Below are 21745 nucleotides of genomic sequence, written 5' to 3' on the forward strand. Positions count from 1 at the left end.
AACTTTTCAGTGTCGCTGCAGTGGGTGGGTCTTTCTCTGGCCTCCCTGAGGTCTTCGCTTCCCCTGCCTACCACAGGTAATGCTTTTTTTTTCTCTCTCTTATCTTTTTTTATTACTCAGGGCAACCATGTTGCCCAGAGACCACATGTTGAAACTCCTACTCAGAGGTTGGATTAAAGATGGCAGGGCCCATCTGAGGGTAAATTTAAGCCTTGCCATTTGATATTGGGTGCTAAGCAAAGTGACAAATGTCTATGTCTTGTCACATGTATTTTGCTCTGGCCAGAATGAAAAAAGATAATTTTGTTTTATGATGTGGCTTGGCCCCCCAGGGGATGGTGCAGCAAGTCAGGTCACTAGGGCTGCTCAGGGAAAGAAAACCCAGAAGCCTGGCATGCTGGCAAAAGGGTAAGAATTTCTTACCAGTCAGAGTTCTGGCCTCCGACTCTCTCTCTGTGCAAACCAGTTGAATGAATGGTAAAAATCACTGTTGATCTCTTCTGTACAGTTTGGATTAATACAAAAAAAATCTGAGTCTGGTCTTAAGCTATAGTGAATCTGGTGCGCTTTGTGTGGCTTTCTGTATTGTTCTGTCACAAAGAGGGGTGGGTACCTTGGGATAAAATGTGTGCCTAAAACCACATGTGACTGCTGTTCAAGACAGCCCAACAAACTGGTCAGTTATGTCCTTGGGAGCTTGACCTTGTAACTATGTGGCTGTGCTTTCTCTTTTCACAATGGTGGCCTGGGTTCAGGTTTCAATCCCTAGTTTAGGGGATGAGCCTTTCTAATTGATATTTGGGTGACCTTTACCATTTTAAAATTATATTCCCCTCTACAAACTGTCTCAAAGCACCTGTGAGGTTACTTTCAATAAAGTTAAAAAGCCAGAAATATTGACCATTTGGCCTGGCTAAAGTCAAGTAATAAGAATGTTTAAAAGGACTTTATTAAAGAGTGCTATGGTTAAAAGTCAGCTTAATTAAAAGTGGATATTCAGGCTCTAACAGCCTGAGACTCCTTGGAAAAAACAGGAGGCACCAGAGACCCTTTCCTGGACCTGTTTTTCCAAGGACTCTATCTGAAAGCCAATAATCCAATTAAGAAAATTAATAACCAGCAAATGAAAAATTTTACAACTACTGTAGTAATCTTCTGTCTGTCTAGGTAGTTTTATATACGTATTGTGTGTGTAATGTTTATATGTGAAAGAGTTTTAACTAATTGGTTTAATAATAATAAGTGCTTAAATCAAATATTTTGTCAGCAATGTAAAAAGTATAATGCCTTTTATTTAGTTCACGTAACTTTAGTATTCTTTGGGAAATAAAGACAATTTAAAAGATTATTGGTAAAATTAAAATGTCTTCAAAAGTGTAAATATTTGGTTTAAATTATGCAGGTCAGATGTTAAGTTTGCTAATGCTTTAAGGTCATAAACTACTTCTTTGACTTTTGAAAATTGTTGAATTTATTTTGGAGACATTAAATTCTAAATAAGCCCTGGGGACATGTGAAATTAGCCATGCCCCTTAGCTATGCAAAGAAGGCATAAGAGAAAAGAGATTGTATATAAGGAAGGATCTTTATGGTAAATTCTGGTCCTAAAGCTAAAGTAAAATGACTTTGTTTAAAAGAGAGATGTTTAGGACAAGTCAGAAAGTCCAAACATAGATGGTCAATGTAAGCCCATTTATAAAAGGATTTATAAAATAACATTTATGCACCAAAAGTGAAAGTTACTAAGCATTATCATTATAACATGTAATTGGGACTACTGAAAAAATAGATTTACATGCATAGTGTATGAGGAGAATGAAATGTGTTTTTGGTAAAAGATTATAAGAAGGCATGAGAATGTAAATTTTTGCCTAGTTTAAAGGGTTAAATGATTGTGTTAAATTAAATAAAGCTGAAGGTTAAAAAAAGTTGTGGAAGGTTTGTAAAAATTAACCTTGTAAAAGGAATTCTATGTGTGAAAATATTGACTAAATTTAAAAGGGTATTATTTGGTTTTACTGTAAATTGAACATCAAAATAAAAGCACAACAGAGTTTTCTTAAAGCACTAATCTGCTCTTTAACAAAAATTTATAAAGGGTTATAAAAGATTTATAAAAATCTTGCCATATGATCAAACTGATTAAGATTGGGTAGACTTGTCTATGAGGTTTTATTAAAAATTGAGATTGACATTAATAGTCTGCTAATGCAAGGGTGAAATTTGGCTTTCTTTCTTTAACAAGATTTTCAAGTAATATTAAAAGATAAGATAATGAAAGAGTTTTGTTTGCCTTTTAAATATACTATGAAAGAAAAGAAAAAGAAGGGAAAGACAAAAGACAGATTGTTTGGAAAGCTAAGTCTTCCCCCTATCAATGAGTAAAGGTTTTTGCCTTTTTAAACATTTTTGAGTCATCATTTTGACTAAATGAATGACTTATGGTGACCTGGAATTCTAGTTCATAATATCAAGTGTTTTAAATCTTTAACATATTTAACAGGCTTCCCAAAATCAAATTTCAGCTTCAAAATGGTCTTTTCTGACCTCTTAACTTTGGAATGCTACAGACGGCATCCAAAAGAGAGGTAAGCATCCAGAAGAGAGGTAAACAGAATTATTTAACATGTTAAGTTACATGGGAAGCATCGTCAAAATAAAAATAATGTTTAATCTTCAAGTTATATTTTAGTGAATGATATTAATATATGTTCCAAAATTGTATGGGATTTCTAAAATCCTAATATGTCTGAGTATATGCTATCAGTCATAATTATGGTTATTATGTTATTGTACACCACAGAAATAACCAAATTTCCTTGTATAAAACTGCTAACCCAAGTAGAACAAAAAAATTAACTAAATGTCAAGAAAACACTTTGCCAGATTTTCATGTTAAACCAGGCAATACTGAAATTGTTTACATATACAATTTGAACTCCATGGTCTAAGTCAACTTACCTATAATGACCCACTAGTTATCAGTGGTATGCACCTAAATTGGAGAAACAACTGGTATTCAAGAGGACATAAGTCCAGTGTTAAGTATGGACTCATGGAGAACCAGGGTACCCTCCTTGTCCTTCCTGAGTCCTTAAAACTTGTGTTATTAAAGGTTCTGCATTCCACAATTCATCATGGAAAAAAATAAAATGATTTAAATTGAATATATTGATATGGTGACTTACGAATTGTGAAAGTAGTTTAAAACCAATGTTTGGTTCTATATTCCTGGGAAGACAATCAAACCTTCAGGTATATTTGGCTACCTGATGGGTCATTTAAACATTTATAAAGATATTTCATTCATTTGTCATTTTCAGTCATGTTTTTTGTTATAAAAGTTAATTATTATGTCACAGTATATTTTCACCAGGTAAATAAAGCTTTTTATGGTTCACTGAGGACAATCAACTCCTTCACAATCTAGAACCCGAAGATTGAATATTCTGTGACCATCAGAGAAAGACTGTCCTTGCCATCCACACTGCAACAAAACTTTGGAAACCTGTACCTTGGATTCATAACCAAACAACTGAGAAGGGTCCCTCCATACTCTTGGAATTGTGCACCCATTGGAACCCTTAAGGTAAAATGAACCAAGAAAGTTTCTCCCCAGAAGAAGATGGAATACTTGATGTGAACAGCTTTTCCCAAGATCAAAATCAAGACTTCTACTATCATGAGACTCTTATCTTTGGATATTTTTTACTTGTTTATGCCTCTATGAATAATAGAAATAGAAAGGGGGTCTATTATGTGCACTTAGAGGGTATATTTTTATTTGTGTAGGATTTTGCACCCAGCCTTACACATGAATAACCTTATACTTTGATAGATAAAAGATGAAGGCCCCATGTAGGTGAGAAACTTTAGCGGTACATACATTGCCTCATAATCAGTCAAAACTCCTTTTAACCCACATCATGGGTTAAAGAAAACATTGCAAGAAGCCCTTTACTCTTCTAGAAGGACACCATTTATTAGGTCCTTTCTCCATGGTTTAAAATAAAAGAGGCAATAATTAGAAATGCATCCCTCATAAGAGGCTCTATAGCAGATTCTACTACAAAGGCTATCATTACACAACAGACTTTAAATTATCTTGTGAAAGTTATGCTAATAATAGAGTTGGCTAAAAAGAAAAATACTTGTGCAGTTGTTGGCACTTGTGGCTTATGGAGAAATAAAGTCAAATGTAGATTATAAAAATTCAGTTGTAGGGGATTAATGAAAAGACCACTTAGTCAAGCAAGTAGACTCTTCATCCAGCTCATTCTTTAATCTATTTAATTTTAGGTGGTTTGCTTTATGGGGACCCTGGCTAAGGAGCATACTCCAAATTCTTGGTATTATTATCTTCCCAATAGTCTAATAATAGTCTCCCTGGTGTGCTATATTCTCTTAAAGGTTTTAAATGTTTGCATGCAGCCTTCAGTAGAATGTCAAATGGTCTCTCTTCAACTGGAATGACAAGAGCTGAAAGGAATATGTGCCCTTAAGGGCACCATAACCTATGAATGATGTGCTGAGACTGGAAACCCAAAATGATGGCAACAGAGAGTGGTGCTAAGGCCCTAAATTTTGGTCACACTCTCACCTAAGTGAGAACCCAACCAAAAAAGGGGAACTTTTAAAACAAAATTATAGGAGGCCATTGTTTTGGACTAAGCTCATGCACTAGGACCCAACAGGTCAAACTGAACTAAAATAGAGTTACTCATGCTAAACGTGACATAATCAAACTAAGACTCTAAGGAAACACATAGATCCTAGAACAAACTTGGTTTTGTTTTTCTCCTGTAAATAGAACATTCCAGCAAAAAAGTTACCCTCTATTCAGCCCTTGTTCCTACCTTTTGCAAAACTCACTGTTCTACTATTTCCCAGTGGGTTCCAAGACCAAATAAGTACATTTACAATGGTGATAGTGACATCAATAACTGAAGTTTTTGTGAATCTCTCAAAACTGAGAAAATGACCAAAAAAGGGGAATTGTTAAAGAGAACTAAATATGGCCTGAGAAGGACTCTGTACTTCTATATTTGAGTCCTTGTGGATGAACTGCAACCTAGCTTAATAGGTAGACAAGATTGAAAACCTAACTTAGGAGTATGTGCCTGTAACAATAGCTGAGTCTTGGCCCATCCTAGCAGCCGTACCTCAACCATTCATATACTGCTGAGTGTTCAAACTGTGTTGAAATAAGGCAAACACCAAGCTGTAACCAATCCAGCCATTCTGTACCTCGCTTCTAATTTCTGTACGTCATTTCCCTTTTTTTTGTCTATAAATCTTCCACCACATAGTGGCACCAGAGTCTCTGTGAATCTGCTGTGATTCTTGGGGCTGCCTGATTTGTGAATCATTCATTGCCCAATTAAACTCCTTTAAATTTAATTTGGCTGAAGTTTTTTTTTTTTTTTTTTTTTTTACTCAGGCCTAGGCAAAAAATTTGACTAAGGCCCCAAAAGTAAATGCAACAAAAACAAAAATAAATATATAGGATCTAATTAAACTCAAATTAAGCCAAATTCCATACGTTCTCACTTGTAAGTGGGAGCTAAGCTATGGGTACGCAAAGACATAAGTGGTATGATGGACTTTGGAGACTCAGGATCGTGGAGAATGATAGGGGAGTGAGGGATAAAAAAACTACATATTGTGTACAATGTACACTACTCAGGTGATACATACACTAAAACTCAGACTTCACCTTTATACAATTAATCCATGTAACCAAAACCACCAGTATCCCAATTCATCCATGTAACCAAAAACCACCAGTATCCCAAAAACCATTGAAATTAAAATATATGTTTATATTTTTTACATATATATGTTTCATATACATAAACTTTACATATGTATAAAGTTCAATTTATACATTAGACACAGTAAAAGATTAACAGCTATTAATAAAGTACAACAATTATATTAATAATAATATGCTATAATAAAACTTACATGAATGTGGTCTCTCTCACTCTCTCTCTCTCTCAAAATACCTTTTTGTACTGTATTCACCCTTCTTGTGATAATGAAGTGAAGTGAATGATATAGGTATTGTGCGGTAGCATTAGGCTACTACTGACCTTCTGAAGCAACCTGAGAGGAAGGTTTATTTGCTTCTAATGACCCTGGGTCATTGAGTCATGATGAAGTTAATGGTTGGACATTAGTAGCAGACAATGTTTATGACCATTAGGCAAACAGCATCTACATCATGGAATCACTGGATGAAGGAATGATTCACGTCTGAGGGGTTTCAGCAGGAGGACACAAGATGTCATCACTCTACTCAGAACTACACACAAGTTAAAACTTATTAATTGTTTATATTTGTAATTTTCCACTGAATATTTTCAGACCACGACTGACCATAAGAAACTGAAACCACAGAAAATGAAACCACAAATAAGGGTGGACTACTGTAGGAATAAATGGACAAACCCCTTAGAGTGCCTGAATCTACAATATGTCGCAAAAGAACCTACAATGTATGCCTCAAGTAAATCACCTTCAAGTATGTTCAATCATTCCTTCTCTTTATTCAAAATTGAAATTTCCAAAAGATAATTGCCTAACTTTGTCAGGGCAGGGAAGAACATCTTAAAAAACAGTCCCCCAGACCTGCTGATATTCCCCCAATGTAATATCTGTTGTTTGGCTTCCAAGATAACTGAGGATAGGCACTCCACAAGCAAAGAGACCCAGAAGAGTGTTGGATGCTTGGCCAAGGAGTTTGGTCTTTACCTTATAGGCAGAGGAAAATCATTGGAAGATTAAAGAATGGAGATAATCCACACTTCTGTTCTCTTTGGGAACATGATACACTCTGGGAACTGTAACAAATAAAATCATAAATGAATGCAATATACAAATATGATATACAATTCTCATGACATTTATTGGTGAGCAATCTGGATGTTAGAAAGAGGAATGAAGTTAGAAGTGATTCGTTCAATACAATTTCATTTTGTAGGGAACTATGCAGAGAAGCAACATCTGTAGGTTTCCCTTGGTCACAAGTTTACCTACTGGCATTCAAGATTTAGGACTAACTTTCCTTGGTTATTATATGACACCATCATGCTGAGCCATTGCGATAAAAGCCCATGTTAACGTACCTTTCTTCAGTAAAATACTGTGCTCTAACACAGATCCTGTTGTGACTTGGATCATGTCTACAGTATTCATAATGTTGGGCATTTCTCTCACTATTACTTCAAATGCTGAAGATGTAATGTTTCATCTTTCATTTCCTCATTTATTCAGCAAGGACCTAGTGAGCATCAGATGCTATGTTGGCTGAGGGTACAAAGATAATAGTAATGGTATTGATAATAATAATATCAACAACAATAATAGAGAACACTTACAAGGTGCCAGACAATATTCTGAGTGCTTTTTGTGTGTCAATTCATTTAATCCTCATAAAAAACTGTGAGCAGGGATGGGGAGTGATTGCTGATGGGTTCAGGGTTTCTTTGGGGGATGATGAAAATGTTCTAAAATTAGATTGTGGGGTTGGTTGCACAAATCTGTAAATACACGAGAAAACACTGAGTCAAACACTCTAAATGGGTAAATTTTATACCATGTGAATTATATTTCAATAAAGCTCTTAATAAATAAAATTAAAACCCAGAAGATAGATTATTGGCCCCACAACGCAGATAAGTAACGTAAGGCACAGAGAGGTTCCATCATTTGTCCAAGGTCAAAAAGCTGCTAAGAGACAGTGCTGGGATTTAAATCCAGGCAGAGTCTATACAATAAATATACAGTCCTTTACCTGAAAGAATTCAAAATATGGGGCATCTTTACAGAAAATGTAGCATACATATATAGCCCTTGCATTTAAGTTTGCAGTTCCATTAAATACACATTTGGAGAAAAAGAAAAAGTATATAAAAGAAAGCCAATGGATCGCAGAGTACTGAATATCAGGGCATGTGCCATTATGTCCAAAGCCTGATTCTCCTCCTGAAGACGATGTGATCAGGAAAAAGTTTCATAAAATCAGTTGAAGAAAAGAAGGTAAAGAGAGCAGTTTACTCGGTGAGGGTTAACATGACAAGCATAAGCTGGCCTGTGTGTGGACACCCTTCTCCAGGAAGTCCTAGCACCTGGAGGAACACACAGGAAACAAATGAATGACTGTCGGTGAATGACACTCAGCTAGTTAAATAGTAGCTTAGGTTGAATTCCAACTTTCTATACTTTAGATTGACTCAACTTTAGGCCAGAAAAGAAGGCAAAAGAGCTGCACAAGATAATCTGAGATATGCAGGCATTAAATGATTTGGTGAGCACCTGATGTTAATGAGGCCACAGCTCCAGGCCTCTACAGGTCAACTAGTTCTTACACAAAATCCTTTTCAAGAACACAGACTCTGGCTGTCTTGAAAATGTATTTAAGTGGTTAAAAAAAAGAACTGAGTAAGAGAAAATTGGTGGCTGAGCTCAAATTCTTTTCAACTCTAGGAAAAACTCACAGTGCATTCCTACTGATGGTGAGCTAAGGACAAAGCATTCCCTTAATAGTATGCATTCAACCATTAACAGATTGTTAACACCACAATGTAGCAGACATAGGAAATACTTAAACCAGAATGCAGTAACCAAATTTCAGTTCTATAAACTGGCAGTCTGCTTCAAATTCTACTCAATTGTATTTATGCACCAAGCAATGCACTAATTGTTGGATAAATACGGCATATGACCTTTTGTGCCAAAAAAGCACACAGTATGTTTCTAAACTCCTCAAAATTTTTAGCACGACTGTATTATTACTTAGTTGAATATTTTTCTCATTTGGTAATGAATTATGAGTGTGATAGTCATTAGGTCCCAAATAGTGCTCTTCTTATCCACTAAAAGAGCCACATAAAAAATATAAAAGTTGTAGCACTATTCACAATAGCCAAGATACGGAATCAACCTAAGTGCTCATTAACAGATAAACAGATAAAGAAAATGTGGTATATATACACAATGGAATATTATTTCACCATAAAAAGAATGAAATACAGTCATTTGCAACAACATTAATGGAACTGGAAGACATTACGTTAAGTGAAATAAGCCAAGGACACAAAGGCAAATGGCATATGTTCTTACTCATACGTGGGAGCCAAAAAATAGGCTGGGAAGAATAGTGGAGAGGAAGGGATAAAGAGAGGTTGCTTAATGGGTACAAAAATACAGTTAGAAAGAAGGAATATGATCTAGTGTTTGGTAGCACAAACACTTAGGGCGACTTTAGCTGACAATAGTTTATTGTATATTTCAAAATAACTAGAAGAGTAGAATTGGAATGTTCCCAACACAAAGTAATGATAAGTGTTTGAGGTGATGGGTATCCCAACTACCCATATTTGATGATTATACATTGTATGCTTGTATCAAAGTGTCACATATGTTTCAAAACATGTACAACTATAATGTATCCATAAAAATTAAAAATAAATTATTTAAAAATGTAAAGGTAGATTTTCTCACTAAAATTCAAAAACTGCCTTTATGTAAATTACAGAAGAAAATAAATTTTAAATAGGGTGATAAATCCCAAATAATTTATATTTAGTTTGTGAATGTTCAAAGAAAATACACACAGACACACACACACACACACACACACACACACACAGATGTTTTAACTCAGATATGAGCCCTCTCTATCTGAGTCCAATTTCTCTATCCACCACAAACTTTACACTTTCTTCTGTTAGCCTACTTATATATGCATACACCTAGTTGACCTGTAGAGGCCTGGAGCTGTGGCCTCATTAACACCAGGTGCCCACCAAATCATTTAATGCCTGCATATCTCTAATATATTAGAGGAAGGAGAACTAAGTAGATAAAAGCTCAGGTATCCATAAAATGTAATATCTAAACTAGGACAATGTTGAAAATGAAGAAGGCCACAATGATTACAGTGGGACAATAGAAGGAAACTGGGGCTGTACTGGGCAAACTGAGACATTAGAGTCACCCTGTTAAAAGTCTGTGCTGAGTTCTGAGGTCACACTCTGCTAGTAGCTACAGAGAAACAGCTGAAGGCTTTTCAGTAGTGTTGTTAAATGACCAGAACTTCAGGAAGCTTAGCATAGAAGTGGGTTATGGCTCGATTGCAGCAGAGAGCGACTGAGGCTAGGAAAGCCCATGAACGTTTTTATGACACCAGTGAAGACATAAGGAAAGGCCAAGCCACGATGGCAGCAATAAAAAGAGAAAACCTATATGAGACATTATCTAAAATCACAGTTAAAGCAGTTAAAGAAGATATACAAGTTGTGACACTTGTCCAAGTAGTTATAAACTTTTGAACACATCTCAAGGGACTTGACCAGTAAAGGTCATGCATGGTAGAGCACTTGCCAGCAGGAGAAACCAAGGTGAGGTCAGATTCCAGGGCCAAAGCTGTTTGCTTCATACTCATTTTTTTCATACTTCCTGTTCATCTGAGTGCCAGGATCACAGGTGTGTGCTTCACTCCACGGAGAACTGGAGCCATCCCCATTCTGTTTACTACCATGGAAGGCATAGGTAAGCCAAGAGGTTCTGTCACTAGTGGGGTAATAAAATGCCACCAACAATTGCTCCAGACACCACTTGGTGGCACCAGTACCCTGAAATGATTGAATGCAACCTGCTTATCTTGTTTTTCCATGGGAAACTCATATAAACCTTCAGCCAACCCTCAAGTTCAGTTTTTTCCAGGATTATTCGAGTTTGTCTGAACTGTCACATCCTCCTTTATCGTTATCCATGGAGATTCTGGTAGAAGATGAGAATGTCTTTATTTTAATGATCTCTTATTATTTCAAGTATTCTTTTGAATGTATACACACAGAATTTTGCATAAATATGACCATTTCTTACTGGATTTTTGCCTATATTAGATTCTTCCCTTTTTGTTTAGCTTCCTCACCTACCACCACCACTATTCCCCCAACCCCTTCCAGAAAATCCATCTTAACAACCTGGTATGTATCTGTTCATATTTTTTCCATCATATAACCTTATACAAATGGATAGATAGAAAGACTATAGAGAGACAAATGAATAGATACAAAAGTTGTTTTGGTCATTGATTCATAATGTAGACTCATATGTTCTTCTATACATGTTACTTTTCTATCTCAACAATACCAGGTGGTAATTCTTCAAAGTCAACTGGTATTGCTCCATTTTCTTTTGAGTGGCTATATTATATTCTATGGTATAAATATGCCTTAATTTATTCACCAACAGTCCCTATTGAAGGGCATTCACTTGGTTTTATTTTTGCCACATTAAATAATGCTGCTGTTGTCTATATCCTTATGCACTGGTACGGAGGTAAGTATATATTTTTTTAATTTATGAAATGTTGCCAAATTTACTTTCAAAAAGGTGCTTAAAATTCCCATTTCCCCAGCAACGTATGAAAGTACGCCTTCCCTCACATCTTCACTTGCTATGTACGGTTTTGCTTTTTACTTTTTCTCAGCTTGATGGGTGTAAAATGATAACTTATTATTATTTTACTTTTTGTTTTTCTGACTGTGATTTTTTTTAGCATATTTTCAGGTTATTGGGCTATTTTGATTTGATTCTTCACAGCATTTGCCCAAAGCAGAGATTTTTTTTTAAAAGACCTCTACTTAATAAAGAAGCTAGAAGAATATTGCTAAAATATATTTTAGAAAGTAGACAATAGGATTTATTATAGTCACTAATATCCACATGAAATATCTAACACACACTAAAAGCATTGGAATGCCAGAAAATAATCTTGTAAGTACTATTTAATTTGAAATGTCTCCTCTGAAGACAGAATGTGCCTATTTTTCTCTTCATAAGGAATTGTCTCTTTCATAGTGCTTTACTTCTGATCGGACAATGTACTTTGCTGTGTATGCTTAAGTAGGATTAGGTATTAAATAGAACTAGTTCCATTTATTTGATTGCCATCCCAAATACTTGCTTTAAAAAAGAAAGAAAGAACAAAAAATCTATAGGGAAAGAAATTGTATTTTTAAGCTTCTAAGAAGATTTTATAAACAATAGAGCCCAGAGAACAAAAAAAAAAAGCCATAAAATGACTTGACAGTGTCCTTTCAAGTGAACATATGTGAGTTTTATGCATCCATATGTGTTCACATATGCCCTACATATGCACAGCCAGCTGCTAGCCGGCCAGATTGTTCAATATGTATGTTTACTGGAAAACAAGCCCAAAGTGTTTGGTCTCTTTGTTAGAGAAACAGCTCATAATTTCAAGTACACAAATGTCAGTTGTTTCTCATTTCTTTTTCTTCCAAGCCAAATGAGCTGTTGATGCTCAATTTGGCAAGAATCTAACTGAGGCTGACTATCAGCCAGCCACAGGAACCCAGCCCTGAAAGTTTGAGAAATTTTTACAAGAATAAGAAGCTTTTTCCTAATGGCTCCCTAAATCATAGGAAGTTTCCTTACAGCCTCAGCCAGTTCTCTCCCACTCAATATCCCGAAGTATAACCGCTAACATTGTTTGGATACTAATGGATTAAGTTAGGGTGTGAAATGGGAATATTAAGTCCTCCCATACTTTGGCCAAATACTCATTAGAAACCCTCTTAACAGAGAAGAGCCTGAGGGTGTAGAGATTTTATTTGTGATAGCAACCTGAGCTATGAGCCCTGACATCTCTCCTTTTATTTCATTTCTTATGACTGTCTCGCAGCTTAAAATGATGAAGTAACATTTGGACCAATTTCCAATTGAAGATTAAGCCTTTAGATCAATTATATATCTGCTTCCACAATTAAGGTATTAAACCCAATTATCACTGTTATCTCTGCAGCCTGAATATAGGAAGGAAAAGCATGTGGAAGCCGGATAGAGTGAAAGAACTTGTGCTTTGGGGCGAGAGAGTCTGTCCCGTCCTGGATCATTCCCTGACCATATGGCCTTAGGTAAGCAGCTTCACACTTCCAACTTCAGTGTCCTTATCAGCTAGATGAAAATAATTATGCCGATTTCCTAACTTTCTGATGAAAATGAAATGAGAAAACCTACATAAAGAACAATGCACAGTACAGGAGATAGGATAAGTGCTCAATAAATGTAAGTTCTATTCCCCCTTCTTTACATTTTTCTCACTCTAGTCCCTGCAAAAAGAGAGAGACATGAGAACCAGGAATATTTCTTGATCAACGACATAATCCAAAGGTCCCCAGTCCTTTGGCAGGGAGGAAAAGGGCTGAATTAAACAAAGAAAATTCATTTAAAATGTTGGTTTTTCATATCATAAACAGAATCAGAACTGGTAAGTTGTATTTATGTGTGAACAAATTCATAAAAACATACTCATTTATTTAGCACCTACTGTGTCTCTATAACAGTACCTGACATGTACTAGTAGCCACAAATATTTCTTAAATAAATGAATAAAAACCAAGTCATTAGAGCACCATCATAATTTTTTCCTAAGTGTTCAGTTTCCTGGGATTTGTTTGTTGGTGATGAACCCTTGCTTTCCAAGGTGAATGGAAAGGAAGGAAGGTAAGGAAGAACTACGAGTATCGGTTGTCACAGACATATGCAGCCACTGAAGAATAACTAGAATTATCTTATCCACCTTCTGACTTACCAACACAGGCTCCTTCTGTATCTAATCAGTTCTCATTCCTTCTTTCCCTTACTCCATTCAACCTTCACGAAGCTGTCCAACATTTCCTCACAACTGAAAAATACAATTCCTATTGCTGCAGGTGTCCATGTGTTTGGGGCAAAAATGAGCCACTGCTAACAATTTTAAAGAAAGAGAGAACAGCTGTTTGCATCTGGATATGGGGTAAGAAAGAACAGCTGCTGGCAGCTGTGGCAGACAAGAAAGTGAGCAAATGAGCAACTGTTGGTAATTCAGAATCTCATCAGCCGCACAGAATAATTGAAATCCAGAAGAACCATGCAGGGCTCAACTTAACAGCTTTATTGCATCCTGCTCTTCATTAGATCCTGCCTGTCCTCCATTAGAGACATTCCTGTGATAGCTACATGAGGACTCTCAACAGGAATGTCCACCCCAACATCCCTATCCACAACCCTTTGAAGAAGCAACCCAAGAGAGGTAAAATGGCACAGACTTTTCTTCCAGTAAGTCCATACCTATTTTTACACAAAGGAAGACAAGGGAAGGGATATTAACACACAATGGAATGATCACAAGATTGGCCAAAAATAATTCTTTCTGTATTATAAGAAATTATAGCCATTTTAATGATGAACTCACATTTCAGAATTCCAGCAAGCCAGCATAAATATGTGATAAGTATAACTTAGACTTGAAAAAATATATTTTGAAATACTGTCAGTGGTTTCAGTGTCTTTTTTCATGTATATGTAATCCTATGACTGTGTATATATATATACTTACATCCCTCTATTTTTTTTACTTTTAATAAAAAGAAGAGAAAAACATGTTTGCATCATGCATTACAAAATGTGTTTGGTTTCCTTTTGGGCTTCATACTAGTTCTTCTAGTCAACTGGAATTCTAGGATAAATCTAGAATAGATTGGATAGCATAAATTTGAGTGACCCCAAAATATCAGTCCATCTCTCACCTTGCTTAATACAGAAGAAAAACATCTCATTACTCTCATATATAGAATTCCAATTCTTTAGTCACTGAAAGAAATAGTAGAAGAGAAGAAAAAAGAAACCAACCCCAATATTATTTATTGCTGAACTATATACAATTAAATGTCCCCAAATAAAAGAATATTTAATTATATGGCAAGTTACCTGTATTTATAAAGGTGATCATTTTGAAGATGGTAATGGGGAAATACTTGTGACACAACACTTTTGGAGAAGAGTCTGCAAAGATCATTTAGACAGGAAAAGTTGAATGCAAAATGTGCACCACAATTAACATTATGGTTTAAAGGTAGGCATAAGACAATTATGTGAAAGAAATATTTTTAAATGGAGGAAGTCAAAATAAGAGAGCAGAGGGGAAATTTTAAATTTCATTTCTTTTGTTATTTTTCTCATTCTGCTGTTATTATAAAATGTAAACGACCTAAATAATAATTAGATTATTAAGGAAATTACTGATAAAATCCTAAACTGTGAGTAACGTAAGGACAGGGTCCTTCTTTGTTTTTGATCACCTTTTGTTTCCACTGCCAGACACAGTGTCCAGAAATTTAACACATATTTGTTAAATGAAGAAGTAAATGAAATGAGTAAATCCTCTATGTTTTAAAACTACCATTGTAGAAGAAAGAATGAAACCACTTCTACCAATGGCATATATGTGACTGAGAAAATACTTCCTCTACTGAAAGGATCAATTAGAAACATCCCTGAAGTTTTACACTCACAGCATCTTAAAATGGAGACTCCCATGGTGAGATATGTTGCCCAACCAGACCTAATGAACACCCAAATTATGAATAATGAGAGGCAGAGAAACTAGCCAACCTCCGAATGTGTTTTCAACTGTAAGACATGATTCTATGACTTGGATTAAGAGAAGAAAGAGAAAGATTGATTGCCAAAAATTAATTTCACAGCATCTGACTCTGAATTTGCCAACTAGAATGGCCAAGACAAAGTTCTAGTAGTTTTGTGCTCTAGGTGGATAACTTTTGTCAAAGTGAAATTGTTTAGTGTAGCTATTCACAGCTCCCCTCTCAGGTCCAGGGTTTGTTCCCTGATCTGACACTAGAAGAAGTGTTTGAACTTTAAGCAAGTTGGTAAGAACACAGATGCTGTCCACTCTTGATTTTACTGCTCCATATTCCTGCAACAATAGACTCCAAGGTTTAAAGACTTCCATTATGTCAAGAGCTGCCTCTGAATCAACCTTGTCTACTAAACCATTTCCTGGGAAAACTGTGATATACTCATCATTTTGGTATAAACATCTTAATACAAAGTCTGTTTTCCAGATATTTTAAAACTTCCCCAAGCCCTGCTTGCATAAAGTATAAATGTTCCGTGTTAACATAAGGTACGCCTGCATTTTGAGTGCTGAGTAACTCAAGACCCTGACAAACTTGTATGTTATCCAAAATATGTTTGCAGACTTTTCCCTGTTGCCTATAAAATAGCATTAAACGAAGTATCTCACTCCGTAAATAAAACTGTGGAGTATTTAAGTGACTTACACTTCATCATCATCATCACCAAAACTGTAAAGTGTCCTTTCTCTCCAGGGCTGGGATCATAATATACTGGGCATATTCAACAGATATTTGAGTAACCCACTGAGAAGATGCAGTACTAAGTTTTTTTTCTTCTTTCTTTTCTTTGATTCCTCGACAGCAAGAATCATGCCACCTACTAATCTCCAGATATAATTTCTGTATTATAAATGTAATGCTTAATTTTATGTGCTAACTTGACTGGGCCATGGGGTACCCAGATATTTTGTCAAACATTATTTTGGGTGTTTACATGACAGCATTTTTGAGTGAGACTAAAATTTAAATCAGAAGACTGAATAAAGGAAATTAAACTCTATAATGTTGGTGGGACTAATCTAATCAGTTGAAGGCCTGGATAGAACAAAATGGCTAACTCTCCCCCAGGTAAGAGAGCAATCTTCTTACCTGATGACCTGTGAACTGGGCATTGGCTTTTATTCCTGCCTTTGGACTCCAACTGAAACATCAGGTCTTCCTGGGTCTCAAGCCTACAGCCTTTGAATTGGAACTATGCCATCTGCTCTTCTGCTTCTCAGGCCATCAGATTTAGACTGGAACTAATTTGTCAGCTCTCTCAGGTCTCTAGCTTGCTGACTCATCCTGCAGATCCTGGGACTTGCTAGCCTTCCTAATCAATCATGTGAGCCAATTTCTGATCATTTCTTTCTGTATAGGAAATATACACACATATATACACATACAACCTGTTAGTACTGTTTCTCTGGAAATCCTTCACTGACACAATAAGTAAGTCAGCAAATAACATCCAGTCAACTGAAATAATCAAGTAAAACCATTCTGCAATGTATGTATATACGTCAAAACTTTATATTATACATAATAAATACATACAATTTTATATGTCCGTGACATTTTTTTAAAAATTTTGAAAAAAAAAATTCTTTCATAGTTACTTTCAATAATGGCAGAGAAAAGTTGGAAGTGGGCTCCAGATTCCAGGTAGTGGGGTAGAAAAGACTGGGATTAACAAGTGTCTGGTAGGGGCAAAATAAATATTCTATGGATTAGATATTGAGAGAGTTTGTAATGTCCCTACCTTGGGTATTCCTACTGAATGATCCCTAAATTCTAAGTCAGGTGGTGTGAAGGAAAAAGCCTGGATTTTAGTAATGTAGTAGACTGGGGTGAATTGTGTTCTACCATTTCTCACTGGATGATATTGGAAGTATCTTTGAGTCTCACGTCTTCACTTGAACAACAACAATAATGCCCACCCGAAGAATTGTGAAGATTAAATTACATGGCATGCAATAGTCCCAGTCACACCATAAACTGACAAATATAGCTTAATTTCCTTTCCTTCCATACTTAACCATAAGCTCTGGGCAGAGAGTAACCTTATTTTAAGCATCTTTATATTTCCCATAGATCTGTCCCAATTGTAGATCTTTAAGAATATTTGTTAAGCAAAGCAACCAATAAAGCCAGTAAAGTTAGAGCCACTATCCTTTTATTTCTAGCACAGAATTAATGACTCCATCTGTAAAAACAGCCCAGCACTATGCCTTCTAAAGGCATTTTTCAAAATCGTGAATTCATTTTGGATGTCTTGACACATAAGATTTCAGTTAGACATTCAAGTGTATACAGGTCTAGTGCTTAGGAGAACAATCGACACTAGAGATGTGGAGCTGGGAGCCATTGGCACCTAATTGAAATAACAGGAAAGCAATTGTGTAGAGCAAGAAGACTAACAGGTCATGTCAGGATCCTACAAGGTATCAACATTGAAGTCAGCCGCCAAAGGAGCATCCAGAGAAAAAGAAGAAATACAAACAAGTGTGGTGTCACAGTAGTCAAGACACAAGAATTTTTCAAAGGGGGAATGAATGCTCAATAATACCAAATATTGCTGAGAAGTCTAGGAAGATAAAGTCTGAAGGAATGGAGTGGGTAGTCAGGCTCAGTCACTGCTGAAGTCACTTCTAACTGGTCCTTCACCTCTGGTCTCACCTTCAATCCATCTTCCCTGGAATAATTATTTGTCTAAAACACCAGCCTGATCCTATTTTTCTCTTCTTAAAGCTCTCCCACGCTTCTCTGCTTCTCACAAAACCCTAAATTCATAGTATTGTAGGCATAGCCAGCTACAATTTATTTCATTCATAGACTTTCATCTTCCCCGAAATTATATTTTTGCCCAACATTTGCATACACTTCAGTCTCAGCCCTTCTCCTTCCTCTTTATTCTTCGAATTCCATGTGAATGTCGGTTCCTTGCAAATATCCACTGATTCCCTCGAATTTAATCTTTCCTTTTCTGTGCATCATAGGAGTTGGTATATATGTTGAAGATGCTGCATTTGGCAGCACAACACTCAACCTACATGAATAAAGGCAGCTAGCTACCTTGATTAATTCATAGATCTCATATCACTAGTGTAATTATGGGTTAACTTCTCTTTCTCCCTTTTAGATGATAAGAACTTTCTCCCTCTTCAGTGTCATGAACAGAGCTGGAGTCTCTTTCACCTTTATAATCCAATCATAAAGCAAAGCTCCCAGTAAGGCTTGTCTCCTTGTAGAATATTGCAAAGCTAAATAAATCATAACAAATAACAGATAGAGCTTGAAAAACAAGTTTACCTTCTATACGGGCAATGAATGGCCACACATAACTTAAATTGGAGTTCTATTGAAAAGATTCCATTTCTTGTCACATTCTCACTAAAAATTAGTGGGCAAAGTTTAATAGACTTTTCTAATTTTACCAATCACTGGGGAATTCCATTTCACAATTATTTAAAGACTGAGTTTTTAATGGTTCCCAGCTTTACTTCTTGCTGATCTCTTAATAATCTGACTACCTGTAACATTTCCACCAGATATTACAAGAACAGAGCAATAAAATTCAAAGTGACTCCTTATAGAAGCAGTCACCAACACTTGTTAAAGGAAATTTAAATAATAGCTTAAAATATGGCTTCACAATTACCTCTGATTGTTCTCTATAAATTCACCTAATTGAAAATTACAAATATCTAAAAAATTAACTGAGCATACATATTTCAATACATAATGTTTAAATGATTATTTTCTTAAAAACTCCAGAATTTGAAAAATCAGTTTTTCTTGCTCATGAACAAAAACCTTACAAATTTGTCTTCTGAAGAGCCAGCCTTTTGAAGCATTTTATTTCATAATATGTTTGTCACTGAAGCTATATTTAAAGGTATATTATGACCATTATTTATTTTCCTTTGACTTAATATAAGGTAAACATTAACTTTACTTATAGAGTGTTAATAGACTGAAATTTTATGCCAAGCTTTTAAAAACAATTTTTCCTAGAAAATTAGGTCAAATGTTGGGATGTTTTTCCTTAAAATCAACAGGTAAGATTTTAAGGCCATATACATCCTAAAGTATACTTCATGAAATAAATGAGATTTACAGTTTAATTTCTATAACTCATACAATTTTGGATAGAAATATTCCCAGAATAATATAATTTTAATTTCATTGAAAGAAAATTAATTTATAGAGTTGTAGCAAAGATCAAAAGCTAATACAGACAGAGCAGGGGTGGGGAGAGCAAGATGGTGGAATAGAAGCCTACACTGTTTGTCCCCCCGGAAGAGGAGCAAATTTTAACAACTATCAACACACAGAAAAGCACTGTCATAAGAACCAAAAAATAGATGAGCAATCACAGTGCCTGGTTTTACCTTCGTATCACTGAAAAAGACATTGAAGAGGGTCAGAGAGAAAGTCTTCAATTGCTTACACCACCCCTCCCCCATCCCACAGCAGTGGCTGTGTGGTGCAGAGAAAGAATCTGTACACTTGGGGTAGGGAGAGGCAAGTGGTGGGGGTACTTTACAATGAACTCAGTGCTGCCCTGTCACAGTGGAGAGCAAAGCCATGCCAGGCTCAGCCAGCTCCCACGCATGGAAGGAGCATATGGACCAGCCATAGCCAAAAGGGAATTGCCCCTCCCAGAGGTCAAAACTTGAGTTTCTTGATGGGCCTTGCCACCATAGGCCAAAGTGCTCTGGGGTCCTAGATAAACTTGAAAGGCAGTCTGGGACACAAGGACTGCAATTCCTAGTCCTGAACTGGGCTCAGAGTCAGTGAACTAAGATGGCATGTGACCTAGGGAGGCACCAATTGTCATGAGGAGGGCTTGCACCATCCCTCTCCCAACCCCAAGTAGTATATATCATAGCAATGAAGGGAAGAGCCCAGTCCTGGCAGAATTCATCACCTGCTGACTAAAGAGCCCTTGGCCACTGAATAACAGGCAGCAATACCCAGGTATTATGCCATGGGCCCTGGGCTCTGAGATGTGCTGACTTTAGGTGTGACCCAGCACATTCCCTGCTATGGTGGCTATGGTGGCTATGGTGAAAGCCTCCTTCTGTTTGAGAAAAGCATAAGGAAAAAATAAAAGGGACTTTGTCTTGCACCTTATATACCAACTCGAACACTGTAAGATAGAGCAACAAACAGGCTCTTGGGGTCCCCAAGTCAGGGCCTAGCTCTTAGACAGCATTTCTGGATCTTTCGTGGGCCAGAGGGGTGCCTACTGCCCTGAAGAGTGAGTCTCAGGCCTGGCAGCATTCACCATAAGCTAACTGAAAAGCCCTCGGCCTTTGAGTGAACATTGGTGGTGGCCTGGCAGAACCTCCCATGGGCTGTGGTGGGAATCTCCCTGAGCCACAGGGAGATGCTCCTCTGCCTGTATAAAGGGAAGGAAGAGTGAGGGCTTTGTATTGAGGTTTTACTGTCTGCTTAGCAGCAGTAAAACCGAACATCAGGCAAATTTCTAAGGTTTCTGAGAGCCAATTTCTGGCTCTCAGACAGCATCTCTGGACCCACCAAGAGTCTAGGGAAGCTCACTGCCCTGAAGGGAAGGACACCAACCTGGCTGGCTTTGCCACTTGCTTATTGTAAGCCTGTAGGGCCTTCAGTGAACATAGGTGATAGCCGGATAGTGGTTTGTGGCTCAGCACAGAGGGAAAGACTCCATTTGTTTGGGAGAAAGTAAGGGAAAAGAACAAGAGTCTCTGCCTAGTAATCCAGAGACCTCTTATGGATCTTATCCGAGACTACCAAAGTGGCACCTCTATGTGTCTCCAAAAACCATACATTACTGGGCTTGAGGCCTAAGTCCTTTCAAATATCTGGAAAGCCTTCTCAAGAAGAGTGGACACAAACAAGCCCAGGAGGTGAAAACTACAATAAATACCTTACTCTTCAATGTCCAAACAATGACAAATATATACAAGCATTAAGATTATTCAGGAAAACATGACCCTACCAAACTAAATAAGGCACCAGGGGCTGATCCTGGAGAAATAGAGATATAGATACGTGACCTTTCATACAGACAATTCAAAATTGTTCTTTTGGGCAAACTCAAAGAAATTCAAGATAATACAGAGAAAGAATTCAGAATTCTATCAGATAAATTTAACAAAGAGATTACACCAATTAGAAAGGATCAAGCAGAAATTCTACAGTTGAAAATGCAATTGACATACTAAAGAATGCATCAGAGTCTCTTAATAGCACAACTGATCAAG

The 21745-nt window shown here is 36.6% G+C and overlaps 1 protein-coding gene and 1 long non-coding RNA gene across 39 annotated transcripts in view; one reads left to right on the top strand and one right to left on the bottom strand.

Moving 5' to 3' along the window:
• TSPAN8 (tetraspanin 8) overlaps positions 1-21745 on the bottom strand; it is a 293681-nt gene that overhangs the window by 86821 nt on the left and 185115 nt on the right. For 7 of the 38 annotated variants that reach the window (XM_054526571.2, XM_054526566.2, XM_054526562.2 and 4 more), the window contains one exon: positions 6757-6845. The exons of 1 other annotated variant lie outside the window; for it this stretch is intronic. The gene's annotated coding sequence lies outside the window, so the exon portion shown is untranslated. Of the gene's footprint in view, positions 1-423; positions 2424-6756; positions 6846-7130; positions 7312-7382; positions 7545-10660; positions 10789-13627; positions 13856-14603; positions 14668-14784; positions 14860-16601; positions 16923-21745 lie in introns of those variants that run through there. 30 more of the 38 variants (XR_010135626.1, XR_010135625.1, XM_054526539.2 and 27 more) reach the window with 28 other exon arrangements.
• On the top strand, positions 12214-14350 carry LOC129049165 (uncharacterized). The gene is made up of 2 exons (XR_008511997.1): positions 12214-12950; positions 13749-14350. It is a non-coding gene; the product is annotated as an uncharacterized LOC129049165 (long non-coding RNA).

This window comes from Pongo abelii, chromosome 10, assembly GCF_028885655.2.
Source record: "Pongo abelii isolate AG06213 chromosome 10, NHGRI_mPonAbe1-v2.0_pri, whole genome shotgun sequence".
Taxonomy (NCBI): Eukaryota; Metazoa; Chordata; class Mammalia; order Primates; family Hominidae; genus Pongo; species Pongo abelii.